Source organism: Arachis stenosperma, chromosome 4 (assembly GCF_014773155.1).
Source record: "Arachis stenosperma cultivar V10309 chromosome 4, arast.V10309.gnm1.PFL2, whole genome shotgun sequence".
Lineage (NCBI taxonomy): Eukaryota > Viridiplantae > Streptophyta > Magnoliopsida > Fabales > Fabaceae > Arachis > Arachis stenosperma.
The window spans coordinates 8,390,342-8,406,483 of NC_080380.1; positions in this window are offsets into that span (position 1 = coordinate 8,390,342).

Below are 16,142 nucleotides of genomic sequence, written 5' to 3' on the forward strand. Positions count from 1 at the left end.
AGTAATGGATTGTGACTCAAGAGAAAATAAATTTTAAATTTATCCATTATTTCCTCTAAAAGTAGTAGTCAATTTCATGAAACTAGAATATAGAGGAATAAGAGGATGCTCTTACCTACGAAATTTCATACATCCACTTTCAAACCGTGGATTATAATTACATTGGAAGATCTGTAACTAATGCCTCCAAGTGGTACCCAAAGCACTTCAGGAATTCACTGGATACAAAAAAAAAAAAACAGAAAGCATAAGGATGTAACCACCAACCGTACATGTAAATTCATTTTCTTTTTTCCATGCAAGTGATAATTTTCAGCAGGAATTTAGTTGGTCCCGGAGACCTGGTCAATCAATTACAACCACAACAATCATCAAGGTGAATTATTTTCATACAATGCAACAACATGGCAGTCCCATAAAGCAATTTTTACAGCCATAAACAGCCATCCGAATAGATAATAAATTAGCCATCCATTTCAGTTAAAATTGGTTCTAACTACCTCAGATCATAACCCAGTTTGAGCATCATACATGCATTTGTTTACTTAACAAAAACACACCAGAAAAAACGAAAAAAAAGCCATCAAACTTCAACGGATTCAAAGCAGCATTCAACATAATAACATCAATCTAGCATTCATGATCATCAAAATCAATCCTACAAATGTCCCTATAGTAACCATCTTTACTTAAGATAAAAAGCTTATTCAAGCAAGCATAACATCAACTATGAAAACCAACCATCCAATTACATACTGAAGTAACGATCCAATTAAATAAGCGCAAGATCTATCCTAAAGACCAACCATCCAATACCCTACTAAAGTAACCATCTAAATGGCTTAACAAAAATATCAATAAACTAAGAGGAGGAGCACAGCCGTCAATATTCGTGTTTGCACTGAAAAAGAAAGGGTTTTGCATCCTACGATAATACCCATATTGCGAAAGGATTCCCTCAGCATGAATTTACTTAGTCCCAAAGACCGGATCGATCAATTACAACCACAACAATCATCAATGTAAACTATTTTCACACAATACATCAACTTGGCAGCCCCATAAAGCAATTTTTTACATCCGGAAACAACCATCCGAATAAATAAATATTAAATTAGCCATCCATTTCAGATCATAATCCGGTTTGAGCATCTTGAATGTATTTGTTTAGTTAACAAACACAAACCAAATAAAAAGAAAAGAAAAATAAAACACATCAAATGTATTCAAAGAAGCCTTGAACATAATAACATCAAATTAGCAATCACGATCATTAAAATCAATTCTCCAAATGTCCCTGTAGTAACATCGTCTATCAAAACCAACCATCCGATTATATACTGAAGTAACCATCCAATTAAATAAGTGCAAAATCTATGATAAAGACCAACCATCCAACACCCTACTAAAGTAACCATCCAATAAGGGTAAACCAAACATCAACAATGGTCAGCTAGTTTACGTCACATTGCATGCAAAGGTCCACACGGAGAGGAAAAAAATTTAAAATTTTTCTGCTATATAAACAAGATTACCAAACTTTTTCGACTATTCCCGCGCTAAAGTTAAATCAATTACAACAATCTCAACCAACATCATATTCCACATGCTCCAGGATACTAAACTTGCACCTAATGTTTTTTCACCATGTAGAATCATTCATATCAGTAATAAAATCTGTCTCTAGAACAACATGCAACAATAATGATGATCATGAAATGAAGAACTTAACCCACTTATCGTGGTTGGTTGACGACGTTCTGGTTATGATGTTCGTGGTTGTCCCGGTGAATGGTCCACGATCAGGCGGCGAAACAAGGCTCGGATCCTCCGCTGCGAACAGTGCGACGGGGATGCTGCAGGCCACGGTGTCCGAGCGAGGAGACTGGGCGCTGTTGCTCGGTTCGGCGGTGACGGCTCACTGTGCTGCAGTTCGAGTCGGAGGAGTTGCGCGCAGAGGTTGGGCTGCAGTGACAGTGGGATGTGCAACGGCGACAGGGCGAACGAGTTGCGGCCAGTGAGGAAGGATGCTCGCAATGAAGGATCGGCGTCCGGGGTTGTCGGTTTCAGCGCACACGGCTGGGCGGCGTCCGGGGTCTGCGAAGCAAATGGGAGGGGTTTTGGGGGGAAGGCTAACCGTAGGAGAAAAAGGGTTTGGGTTAATGTGGAAAAATTGGAAATAGGGATAAATTAGTGGTAGGATAAATTAAAACTGAACAGACCATTTGAAATTAGGGTAAATGAAGATTAATTTATTCTTTTAATTTAAATTGGGGCGAATAAATATCCCATTGTAACTATTATATAGATACTTCATTATTTTTCTAGCAGGACTCTTATAAATCAATAACATACTTTGTTTGAGATAAGTATAAGTGTATATTTGTCTAACACTAATTCTTTGAACTTCTATGCTTAAAAAATAACTTAGTTCTCCAGGATCTTTTAGATGAAGATTGAATTTAATTGTTTAATCATAGTATCAATTTCAAAAGTATCATTTTCGGTAATAATGATATCATCAACATAGCATATAGGATATAAATAATCTAAGTATGAGATTGTTTAATGAACAATGATGTATCACACTAAGCATGTGTAAAATCAAATTGAGATAAGATATTATATAACTTAAGAAATCATTCTCTTGGAATTTGTTTTAGACTATAAAGAGACCTATTTAGCCTACAGCATTCAATTTGAGCATTAATTCAAAACCTTTAATTTGGACTATTTCATATAAACAATTTGTTTAAAACCTCTATTTAAAAAAATATTATTAAAATTAAATTGTCTAATCACTAATTTTTAGACAAAACTAAAATTAGAATTAATCTAATGGTGGTTGGTTTTATCACAGGACTAAAAACTTTATCAAAATCTATTCTCTCTAATTGAATGTAGTCTTGAGTCACAAGTTTGATTTTATGTTTTTGGATGGATTTGTTCATTAGAATTTTTTTTATTCGAATATTTGAGATATTTTTCGTGACATATCGAGAGAGTTTGCTATCACCTTTTCATTTTGTAAAATTGCTGGTGAATAATTGCAGCAAACATTATTTGTGTGAGATAAAAATTGCTACTATCTTTTGTGACGAATGTATCTGCCACAAACCTTTTGCAACGGAGGTTATGGAAAATTGAGAGAGAAAAGAGAGAAAGATTATGAACTATATATTTAGAAAACCAAATGGCACTTTAGTAATTAGAATATCTTCAAAGTAGGTAGATATTAAAAAGAAAGGTTTCTTCGACATAAAATTATCCATAGCACACTATAGTTTTATTCAGGGAAATTATCAAAATAGTTTTGTTTGCTTCCACCATATATTATATTCACCAAATAAAGAGAAGTACATATATAGAGTCTGCCTCAACCTTCAACCTTCAACCTTGTGATATATTATAGGAAAAATTTCAAGTGTATCGAGAAACATCAGTGTTTCAGTTGTTTTAACCGTTGATTTTAATTAATATATATTATATATATTTTTTATAATTCAAATTAATAGTTAAAACAACTGAAATACTTGTATTCTCAATACACTTAAAACTGTTTCTATATATATGCTTAAGGGCAACATCCATCTTCACAGCATGCTTTTCCACATTGGATCATTGGCTTCCAAATGAACCAGCAACACCTACAACCTTTGAAAAAAAAATGACAAAACATTTTATTATTATTACTATAATTGTTGCAAGAATTGGAAACTGAAGAGTCAAATATTGAATCCAAATTCATAATTAAGCATATACTTATTGATTTTACCTTGAGGATAATAGACCATATGGTTAGACTTTGGTGGGTGAATTTTGGTATTCCCTTCATCATTTGCATATACAACTACTACTAATGTCACAAGTAAGAGCCATAAGAAAGCAGTGACAAAAGCTTCTCTTTTCACCATCATCTCAAATCTCAAAACTTCTACACTTTTTTTTCTTTGCAAACCAAACCTATTTATAGGGTCTCACTCTCAATAGGCTAGTTGTTCTTGGGACAAAAAGTAGTGATAAGACCATTTTGCAACTTGTTTCTTGTCATTCATATATTGAAATTGAATAATGTAGCATACTCTGCACACATGAATTATTGGGAACCATTTGCCCATAACACTCTTGTCCACACCTTTTAGGTCAAAATTATATTTCGGGTTAAAAAATAAACCTCTATGTTTATTATCGGCAGCTACAAGTGACTATTCATATGAAATTGTCTTCATGTGAAAAAAATAATTTAATTAAATATATTAAATTATTTAACGATTTTTATGTGAAGACAAATTCATGTAAGCAATATTTTTTTTTTAATCATAGTATTCTTCTAAAGAGGTAAAGAATTATCCAAAAAAATAGTGTTCTATCTATTCCATTCAGTGGAGACTGAATATTTGACTACATAGTTAAAGGTTGAGATGAGCTACTACCATGTCACATTCTATACCTATCTTTTTTGTCATAATTGAGCTAGCCAACATTGACTTCCCCATATTTTAAGCATTCATATAATATAATATAATCTGTGTGCAAGTCGAATAATAAATGCTTCTTTGGTCTCTCAATAATATAGTTCCATTTTATTTGTTAGTTCATTCATCTCATCAACACTCAAATAACACATTGATTTTTTATTTCTAGATCAAAAATTAATTCCTCACAAATATAAAAAAATAATATACTAGTATTGATGGACAATTAGACATAGGGAACATTTGGCGAAAATTTATGTTGGCATTAAATGGGACCGTATTAATTGGGCTTTATGTGATCTAAGAAATTTAAGATTGGGCCATAAGTCCATTAATAATAGATAAAAAACAGAATCAGAATTTTTTTTGAAAGAGAGCATTTATTAAGAAATGCAGGGTATCGTCAACAAAAAAAAATGCATAGTATAAGTAAGTATTAGGGATTTAAATCTCGTCTTATGCATATAATAATTTATTGGTTAGTAATAAACTCTTAAATGGAGTTCCGATTCATGACAGATTAGTTCTTGATTTATCGGGTTGAGAGATACCGTAAGAAACAAGAAAAATATACGATATTCTCTAGTATTCTCGATAAATTAATTTTTGGCCTATTGAGCGAGAGAATACCGTGAAAAATAAAAAAAAGATAAATTTGGACAAAATTAAAAATTAGCGGTTGGTTTTTAACCGGAATATTTAAATATTTACGCTTAGTAACATAAAAAAAAAGTGACCAAAAAAAATGAGATACAATATTTGCATGGAATGAGAAATTTTCTTATATTTTATGGTTTTTAGTTTCTTTTCCGGTTGGAGTTAGACTAAAATTAAATCTCAAATTTGGTATAGTGTGAGAGCCTACAAGCAAATTGCAATTATAAGCTCTAGATGTTATTGTGACCCTAAGACCCTTCGTGAAGTTGTTGCTTCAATTTTCGTTGTGTTCTTATATTCTATTATACTTGATATGATGTTTATTTTATAACAGGTTCATCTTCTGTTTGATGAAATGTCTCACAGGAATAATGAATCCCTTAGCAGAGATGAACAATAAAGAAAGCAAAGAAGAAGAAAAAGCATTGGTTCAATTATTTATGTAAGGAATCTCATACTTCTGGCCTTTACACCCCTTCCCTTTTCTGCTTTCTTAGACTTTAATTTTTCCCATTACATAATGACATCACTTGCTTATCTTGATAAACTTTTTCATAAGCATGGATCACTCCAATGCAGAATGGTGATTTTATATTATATAGTGTATTTATTTAAGAATTTAATTTTAATGCACTGTATTGTAAAACAATTTTATACAAATATCCAATTATGTAACTATCTCTCAGCAAAATAGCTATTTTTTGCATCGATAATATGAATGGTCATCTAAAAAAATGAATGTGATTGAACGACTACTTAAAACATTTTGCGCTGTTAGTGCATAAAAGCAAACTCTTTATTTAATGTTAAAACAATTTTATCTTATTTCCTTTAACAAGTAATATAAAGGGTCTTTCAATTGTTCATCTTAGGATAAACACTTGAACAGCATGGATGAGTCTAATCTAATGCAGAATCATGAGTACTAATCATGTGTTTATGTCAACTATTTTGTCTTGTTTACTTTAAACTAGTGGCATAAAGCCATAAACTATCCCAATCACATCACAATGACAAAGCTTGATGATTCAGAAGGGCTTGCTTATCTGTTATCTCTAATGGATTTATATTTGATAAATCAAACACATGCACATATATTGTGATTCAATTACTCTGAATAAAATTACCAGTAAATGTAGTTTGCTACAAACACTTTATAATAGGTTCCTATTTCAGTAAAATATTACTTCTGCAATTTCAATGCACTGAAATAATTAAAATAAATATCTTAACTCTTTTATTCAATATTTTAGAACATTTTTTAGCTGAATTCATTAGTTAGGATTAGTGTTAATCAACATAGTAATCAAGAAAGTGCTTCTGCTTGCTGGTGCCAGCACTGATAACCTTTTTTATTAAATGCAAAGTAAAAGAGATTATTAATTCTCACTAATGACATGGTTGACAAAAATCTTTTGCTGTGTTTTGAATTAAATTGTTGATCTTTTGATTGAATGCATGCCACGTCATTGGTATTATTTTCTTTACGTTAACACTTTAGACTTGTAGCCTAATCTATCGTATGATCATTGTTATTGCAGAACTAAACACTTTTAAAATTGTGCTTCCTCTTGTTGTTGTTGTTGTTATTTAGATAACCATTCTTTCAGAGGATTCATTGAAACATTCAGTTACTCTTTAGCATATGTTAGATAATTTAGGCAGCACATACATATAATTAATTTTATTTTTTTTTGTGGTCTAAATAAAAATAAAGTGGAATTAGCCCCTGTTATATTTCTATCTAATCTTATAAAGTTCATATAAAGATAGTGATACATAGTGATATATTATAGTTTTAGATGGAAATAAATTCGCTACAGGGCAGAAGATTAGGAATTCATGGTGGTTGATAAGACTTTGATACCATGTTGAACATCATCCTTATCACTTAATAAAACTACCTGAAAGAAATGTAGTAAAGGTTGAATATATAAGACTATAAGTGAAGTATACTCTTATAAGAAAATGATAATATTACTGGCAAGTAATTAATTTGTAAAATATCTACAAACACTATGTTGGAATATTTAAGTATGATCACTGATCACCTTATTAATTGCCAATTGAGACTAGTTCAATTGGTGTACAAGATTAGGCTAGAGTTTTTCCTTTCCCTAAGGGTGTGTTTGTTTGAGAGGAAAATGGGAGGAAGGAAATAGGAAGGAAAGAAATTGGAAGGAAAATAATTATTTTTCTTTGTTTGGTTGAATGGAAAAGTTAAAGGGAAAAAATGAATAGTGTAAAAAAATGGGTGGGACCCATTGAAAATTTTTTCCCTCCAATAATGGATGGAAAATGGAAGGAAAATATATTTTGTATCAATATTCCAATATTACCCTTTAATTTTTAATATATTTTAAAATATCTAAGGATAAAATTGTCTTTTCATAACATTATATACTATTTCCTTCCTTCTCATTTTCCTTTCATCCAAACATATCCAAGGAAAATAAAATTCCACTCAATTTCTTTTCTTTCTCTTCTTTTCTTTCTATTTCCTTCCTTTCTATTTCTTTCCTTCCAACCAAACAAACCCTAATGCTTGGGTTCAAAACTCAATTGGTGTAGAAGATAGATTAGGTTAGAGTTTTTACCTCTCCTATGCGGGCTCCAGATTAATTAGAGTAATTATTTACATTAGTCCAGTAAATTTTTATTGTTTAGAAGTTTTTAAAAAATTTTTATAAGTCAAATTAATCCTTTTGTTATTTTAAAGAGAGATAAATTTGTCATATAATTATGTTTTTTAAAAATTTAATTGTCTTATAATAAAATTTGTAAATAATTAATTTATCTAATACATATATTAAAAATTTGGTAGAAAATTACGTATAAATAAGGTGAAAACTCAAGTGCAATTGACTTCACGTGAAGTTGATAATTGAGAGTGTTAGATGAAAATTTAGTTAAATCATCTAATGACTCTCATCTATCAACTTTACGTAAAGTCAACTGCACCTGAGTTTTCACTAATAAATAAATATCTATTGAAGATTAACATGTCCCATTTAAAATTTGTTGGAATCAGAGATGTGTATTTTGTTAATTATTTCATTATGACTAATGAGTAGGCAGCACCCGGGAGAATAAGAATCAAATTTTGGAATGATATTGCAACCATATTCAATTCAATTTTTAGTGAGCCTAAAGAAGATAGAGTGATAACCAGAGAGTGAATGGAATGGATTATGGGCCATAGATATCTATGTCAATCTTGAATCTTTGAGAGAATATAGAAATAAAAATAAGAATGAAAGTGTGCTAATTAAGGTGCAAAATGCAGATGCAAAAGCACCCTCCCTGAAGTGATAAGCATGTGCTACTATTTTCTTTGGCCTTCTCTCTTTTATGGTGGCAGACATAAATACTCAACAAATAGAGAGTGCCAAATAAGCTTTCTATATTCTAATATTCTCTACACCAACCAGCCCCAATTGATGTTTGGATTCCCTCAAAGTGGCAAAGAAAGTTATAAAGATAAGGTGTTTCTCAATGAGGAATCAAGCACCAATAGAATGAAGATTTATCAGATAATAATCTTTCTTTGAAAATGCTGACTTTTCCTTTCTTCTTCTTCCTTTTTTTTCCTTCTTGTGTTGGTTGATAATATATATATCAATATCTGGACTTGCCTAAGAAGACATGTTTCCTTTTACAATCCTTCAAAAGCTTGCAATTGCAAAGTGGTTTTGGACATATAATAAAAAAAAAGTTGCACTGTACTAACAACTCATCCTCACATTTAGGAAGGGTAATCTGTTTTTAGAAAAACTAATAATGTGACATCTTCACTCTCTATTCCAAATTCAGTTAAGATCAGTGACATTTTATAAATAACAATAATAAAAGCAAATAATAATGAAAATAAAAATCAATAACACTAAGTTTTAAATGATATTAGTCTATTTACTATTTTATGAGATAATTTTGTTTTAGATTCAGATGCACATGAGTTTTAAGCACCATAAGATGCAATTGGGAAATAGGTTAATATGCACCTCTCTTTTCTTTTCTCATTATCTTTGCATAATCTTAGTTATATAAAATTGCAAGACTTATGCAGACACTTAGATATATAGAACAGTTATTTTAAACTGTTGATGGATTTTCTTTACACCTGTTACGGCCTGGCCCAAGAAAGAACTTGGGCCTACCCGACCCGATCACCACCCGACCTCAACGGTCAGGTGACCCGAACCTGTCCGACCTGCGTATCCGTTTGGGACAGCTGGCCGCCGCAGCTGTGCAAGGAAGCTTTCAAGAAGGTGGGTTCTGCCCTCCTGGGGCCCACACCTGACATAGTATATAAGGGAAGGGTCCTACCCTCCCCTGAGGTACGTCACACTTTCCACCTAACCTATTCCCCACCTGCTCACTAGCTGACTAGAGCGTCGGAGTGTCTTTGCAGGTGGCACCCTCTCTTTTTCCTCAACAAGAGCTCGGCTACCCGGTAGATCCAAACCTAGCACGTCCACGATCGAAGCGTTCTCACCCCCTCAAGTGTTCACCCGAGTCGTCCGGTAACCGCTTCACCGAACATTGGCGCCGTCTGTGGGGAGTGGTTATGGAAGTTGTGCCGGGCCTTGGAGATCAAGGCCGAGCAGCCGGCGCAGAGGCGGCAGCCTCTGTCGCATCACCGGGAGGACGGCGAAGGTCCCCCCGGCAACACATCGAAACACGAACCAGGACGCGAGAGACGCGACCTTTCGGAGGAACTGGCGGTGACAGCGCCCGAATAATGCAGGAGCTACGTCACAGAGTCCAGAATCTGGAACGACAACTAGCTGATCAGGAGCACGATCGACGGACCACCGATCCTACTTACTCCCCGTCCCCAGAGAGCCGGGAGAGGGATTCCCACCAAAGTCACCCCCGGCACGCCTCCGCTTCCAGAACGGAAGCGGAAAGCACCCGAGAAGACTCTCCCATCCCGAGAAGACGAAACGACACAATCATCTACTCCCGAGGCAAGGAAACATTCCACACGGGACGAGATCACGAAGGCGGGGAAGGAAGGCCTGTGAGGACGCGGCAACCCGTGATAATGGGCGCCACCCCGTTTCATCGGTCCATCCTTGAGGTCCGGTTGCCGAAGCACTTCGACAAACCAACGGACATGAGGTACGATGGAACTCAAGACCCACTGGAACACCTCATAGCTTTCGAGGCTAGAATGAATCTGGAGGGAGTAGGGGGCGAGGTGAGGTGCCGGGCCTTCCCGGTCACCTTAGCCGGACCCGCGATCCGATGGTTTAACGGCCTCCCGCAGGGATCCATCTACGGATTTTCGGACATCAGCCGTGCCTTCTTGGCTCAGTTCACAACGCGGATAGCAAAGGCAAAACACCCGATCAACCTGCTCGGGATAACCCAGAGACCCGGGGAGCCGACCAGGAAGTACCTGGATCGCTTTAACGATGAATGCTTGGAAATCGACGGCCTAACCGACTCGGTGGCCAGCCTTTGCCTGACGAACGGCCTCCTGAACGAGGACTTTCGAAAACACCTTACCACGAAACCGGTTTGGACGATGCACGAGATCCAAACGGTGGCTAAGGAATACATAAATGACGAAGAAGTCAGCCAGGTCGTGGCCGCCAATAAACGGCACTCCGGCTACAACCAATCTAGGCAACAGGGTAACGGGGAGAGGCACAAAGACCAAGCCAAGGAGGGAGGACCGACCAAGGCACACAGATCGTTTCCCCGGATCGGGAAGTTCACCAACTACACTCCACTCACTCTTCCCAATGTGGAAGTTTACCAGCAAATAGCCGAGAGAGGGATCTTGTCGAAGCCCCGACCACTCAAGGACCGAACGGGGGGAATAAGAGCCTCTACTGTGACTACCACAAGGGCTACGGACATCAAACACAAGACTGTTTTGACCTGAGGGATGCATTAGAGCAAGCAATAAGAGATGGCAAACTCTCTGAGTTCTCCCACCTCATACGGGAGCCGAGGAGACGGCAACGTGACCAAGACAGCGAAGAAGTCAAGACCCGAGCGGCAAAGCGGCGACAAGAGCCAGAAGATAAAGGCCACGGTCTTACGGTGATAAATGTAGTAACCGCCAAAAACTCCGCGCCGAGGTCTAGGTCAGCTCACAAGAAAGACGCCAAAATCCTAGCAGTCTCCTCCATCCCAATGCGAAGTTCCAAGAGGCCCCCATGCGTCTCCTTTGGCCCCGAAGACCAATGGTTCGACGAGGCACCCGAGAACCCACCTATGGTCATCACGGCCAGGGTGGGAACCGGCCTCGTCAAACGGATCCTTGTCGACACGGGGGCATACTCGAACATCATGTTTCGCAATGTGTTTGACGCTCTAGGATTAAGAGACGCCGACCTATTATCGCACCAACATGGGGTCATCGGATTAGGCGACCACTTCATCAAGCCAGACGGAGTAATATCCCTGCCGATCTCTGTGGGACAGGCACAGGGCCGGAGATCGGCAATGGCTGAATTCGTGGTTCTCCGAGATTCCACAGCCTACAACATCATCTTAGGAAGAAAGACGATCAATGATATTGAAGCGATAATCAACACGAAGCTTCTAGTCATGAAGTTTGTTACCGACGATGGGTCCGTAGGGTCCATAAGGGGAGATCTGGAAACGGCAGTCGCTTGCGACAATGCCAGCCTGTCCTTAAGGAAGAAATCCAAGGAAGCGTCGGGGGTGTTCCTAGCAGACCTAGACGCCAGGGTAGACGACAAGCCCAGGCCGGAACCAGAAGGGGACCTGGAAAGGTTCAGGGTCGGCGACACGGAAGAAAAGTTCACGTTCGTCAACAGGAACCTCCCACATGAATTGAAGGAGCCCCTGGTAGAGATGATCAGGGCCAATGGGGATCTATTTGCCTGGACACCGGCCGACATGCCGGGCATAGACCCTGAAATTATGTCACATCACCTGGCCGTGAAGTCGGATGCGCGCCCGGTAGCCCAGCGTAGACGAAAGATGTCGCGGGAGAGGGCAGAGGAGGTGGCCAGGCAGACGGCCAGCCTCCTAGAAGCAGGTTTCATACGAGAATTAGACTACTCGACGTGGCTCTCGAATGTGGTCCTAGTAAAGAAGCACAGCGGCAAATGGAGAATGTGCGTAGACTACTCCGACCTCAACAAGGCATGCCCAAAAGATTGTTTCCCCCTCCCCAACATAGATGCACTCGTTGACGCTGCGGCGGGCTACCGCTATTTGAGCTTTATGGACGCCTACTCCGGCTACAACCAGATACCGATGCACCGTCCCGACGAGGACAAGACGGCGTTCATAACGCCGGAAGGAACCTTCTGTTATAAGGTGATGCCTTTCGGGTTGAAAAACGCAGGAGCAACGTACCAGAGGCTGATGAACAAGATATTCCACGACCTCATAGGCAAGACTGTAGAGGTCTATGTGGACGACATCCTCGCAAAGACAACGAGACCTGACGATCTTCTGAATGACCTGGCAAAGGTATTCGCCTCTCTCCGACAACATGGCATGAGACTCAATCCCCTCAAATGTGTCTTCGTTGTGGAAGCTGGAAAGTTCCTAGGATTCATGATAACCCAAAGAGGGGTAGAGGCTAACCCGGAGAAATGCCAAGCGATCCTCCAGATGAAGAGTCCGGGTTGTATCAAGGACGTCCAGAGATTGGCGGGACAACTGACCTCGCTATCCCGGTTTCTCGGAGCATCGGTAGCAAAAGCCCTACCTTTCTTTAACCTCATGAAGAAAGGGATAGCGTTTGAATGGACGCCCGCGTGCGAGGAAGCCTTTAAGCATTTCAAGGAAATCCTGGCGGCGTCCCCGGTTCTCGGGAAACCAAGGGTCGGAGAGCCGCTATACCTATACCTCGCCATAACAGGAGAAGCCCTGGCCGGGGTTCTAGTAAGAGAAGAAGGGAGGGCTCAACAACCGGTCTATTTCATGAGCAGGGCCTTACAAGGGGCAGAATTAAGATACAGCAAACTGGAAAAACTAGCTCTAGCACTCTTGACCTCTTCACGGAGGTTAAAACAATACTTCCAGAGTCACCGGATAGTCGTAAGAACAGACCAAGGGATCCGACAAGTGCTCCAAAAACCCGACCTGGCGGAAAGGATGATGACTTGGTCCATCGAACTTTCCCAATATGACATACGGTACGAGCCCCGGCAAGCAATCAAGGCGCAAGCAATGGCAGATTTTCTAGTAGAAGTAACGGGAGATCCAACCGAAGAAGCGAGCACACGGTGGAAGCTCCACGTAGACGGAGCCTCCCACCAGACCTCTGGGGGCGCCGGGATCATCCTGGAAAGCCCGGTTGGAGTCATATACGAGCAGTCGATCAGGTTCGAATTCTCCGTTTCGAACAACCAAGCATAATACAAAGCCCTCATAGGGGGCTTAACCCTAGCAGCGGAAGTCGGAGCAACGAGGTTGGAAATATGCAGCGATTCACAGGTCGTCACCTCCCAGGTAAACGGGAGCTATCAAGCCAAAGACGCATTATTGCAAAAGTACTTGGAAAAGGTCAAGGATTTGAGCCAAAAGTTCAAAGAGGTCACGATCCACCACGTGCCCAGAGAAAGAAATACACGGGCAAAACTCCTATCAAAACTGGCCAGCACCAAGCCGGGAGAGGGTAACCGATCTCTTATCTAAGGTATGACGAGGGAGCCGGCGATCACTCTACACCTATCAAGGCTAGGCCCCTCATGGATAGACCCCATCACCAATTTCTTAGAAAATGGCAAACTCCCCGATGACGAAAAGGATGCAGCAAAACTAAGAAGGGAAGCGGCCAAGTACGCGATCATCCAGGGACAGCTATTCAAGAAAGGACTCAACCAGCCCCTACTGAAATGCCTACACCCCGACCAGACGAGCTACGTCCTCAGGGAAGTCCACGAAGGTTGCTGCGGACATCACATTGGGGGCAAAGCCCTAGCAAGAAAGTTGATTCGAGTTGGATACTATTGGCCGTCGATGATGGCAGACTCTAAAGAATTCGTCAGAAAATGCGCCAAGTGTCAAGAGAACGCCAATTTCCACAGGGCACCGGCCTTCGAGTTAAGCCTGCTAACGTCCTCCCGACCATTCTCGCAATGGGGAGTCGATCTCTTGGGGCCCTTCCCGGTCGGTCCGGGGCAAGTCAAGTACCTCATAGTCGCCATTAATTACTACACCAAATGGATAGAGGCCGAGCCGCTGGCCAGCATATCCTCATCCAATTGCAGAAAATTCATGTGGAGGCAGGTGATAACTCGATTCGGTATTCCGGAGGTCGTTATCTCGGACAACGGCACACAGTTTACCGACAAGAAGTTCACGGAGTTCCTCACCGGCCTGGGTATAAGACAGAAGTTCTCCTCGGTAGAGCACCCCCAAACAAACGGACAGGTGGAGTCCGCGAACAAGATTATCCTGTTAGGACTCAAGAAGCGATTGGATAATAAAAAAGGTGCTTGGGCCGACGAGCTAGCCTCGGTCCTCTGGTCTTACCGAACAACCGAGCAATCCTCCACTAAGGAGACCCCTTTCCAACTGACATACGGGTTAGATGCGGTAATACCCGTGGAAATCGGAGAACCGAGACCGCGACTACTTTTGAAAGGAGTGGAAGAAGCCGTGGAAAAAGACCTGATAGATGAAGCCAGAGAAATGGCCCATTTGGCGAAAACAGCACTGAAGCAAAGAATGGCCCTGCGCTATAACACCAAAGTGCTTAAAAGGGAATTTGAACCAAACGATCTCGTCCTAAGGCGTAACGACATCGGCTTACCGACCCCAGGAGTAGGCAAGCTGGCGGCAAACTGGGAAGGCCCCTATAGAATCAAAAAGGTGATGGGTAAAGGCGCTTTCAAGTTAGAGAGACTCGATGGCAAAGAAGTCCCAAGAACGTAGAACGCAAACAACCTGAGAAGATTCTACTCCTAGTACACGAGGCGACATGCCGACCAATCAAGCTAAGTATTTCATGCACGGAATTGTACTTTTCATCATCGAATTGTACTTTTACGCAATTACCGAATAAAATATACTTGTGCAAATTTTGTTTCTTTTGTCTCGTTCACTTTTTCCAGACAACCCACTACGCAAGCGAATTCCTCACAAATCGGCAACAATGCGCGGCCCGGGACTGATCACCCCGGTAGCCCATAAATCACCACGATAGCAAACGGCTACACTACAAAGCCACGACTTGGCCTCACAAACGGCAACTACAAACCAATAACGGTGAACATAAACGGCAACACTACCAGACGAATTAAAGTATTAATTGACAAAGCGGGCAAAAAACCCAATAAAACAAACTGTTCACAAAAGCCAAAACAAACGGCCAACCAAAAGTTTCATACAAAATGAGAGGAATCACTTTTTGGGAACGTCAACAATCTTCCCGTCCTTGATCACCTTGAAGACACCAATTGCAGACGTGTCGAAGTCAGGAGCAACAATTTTGACCTGAGCCTTAAGGGCCTCCTCAGTCGCCAGGATCGCGCCCTTCCCCTGCTTGACGACGTCTTTGTACTTCGATTTTAACGCTGCCAACTCAGCCTCCACAGCTTGCTTCTCCTTCTCCATCTCGGCCACCTATTTTTGTGCCGCGCCGACCTGACTCTCTAAAGTCATTTCACGCTCAACAAGACGTGAAACCGTGGCGTCCGACTCTTTCAACTTTTTCTCAGCGGTAGTGACTTTCTTCTCGGCAACAGCAGCTTTCTTCTCGGCGGCGTCAAGCTTTTCATTGGATTGGGTCAGCTGCTCCCGGAGACTCTCAACTTCGCGTTTAAGCTCATTATTAGCCTTTCCAGCAGATTCCAACCTCCTGCGAAGAGATTCCATCCCGGACAGCTCGAACTCGGCTTTCCGAGCTATCACTGCGCCGCGCAAGAGGGTACGGTACATCCACCTCGCTTGCCCGGTAAGGGATGATTCATGAAAATGCTCTTCAGTACCAGGAATCGGCTGAGAATCTATAAAGTTTCCGGCGTCGAAGTTCTTCTCCATGACAGTAAGAACCCCCTCAGGACT